Here is a 546-nt window from a genome sequence, read left to right as displayed (position 1 = left end):
AAAAAGCAATAGGGGTCAGAAACGCTCTTTTCTCCTTAGGGAGAGCAACTATATACTATAAATAAGTGAGGAGACTCAAATGGCCACGCACGCTCCTCTGGGTAATATGCAAATAAGGGAGATGGAATAAATCCTCCACAGTGCCACCTACTGAAAGGCAGCATTCCTTCGAGTCAAAGTGGGACTTTTTATACAAGTCTTGCTACAATGACTGGGAATCAAAAGCAAAGCCAGACCCCATGTACATACAGCTGTTTCCGGGTTATTGCCCATCATCAGTGTACAGTAGGAGTCTGGCTTTTGCTAGTGAGAGGCCAGGGACAGGGGTCAGAAACGCTCTTTTCTCCTTAGGGAGAGCAACTATATACTATAAATAAGTGAGGAGACTCAAATGGCCACGCACGCTCCTCTGGGTAATATGCAAATAAGGGAGATGGAATAAATCCTCCACAGTGCCACCTATTGAAAGGCAGCATTCCTTCGAGTCAAAGTGAGACTTTTTATACAAGTCTTCTTACAATGACTGGTATTCAAAAGCAAAGCCAG

This window comes from Eleutherodactylus coqui, unplaced genomic scaffold, assembly GCF_035609145.1.
Source record: "Eleutherodactylus coqui strain aEleCoq1 unplaced genomic scaffold, aEleCoq1.hap1 HAP1_SCAFFOLD_42, whole genome shotgun sequence".
In the NCBI taxonomy this organism is placed as follows: Eukaryota; Metazoa; Chordata; class Amphibia; order Anura; family Eleutherodactylidae; genus Eleutherodactylus; species Eleutherodactylus coqui.
The sequence above is the reverse complement of the archived record's forward strand: the minus strand, read 5'-3'. Positions refer to the sequence as shown.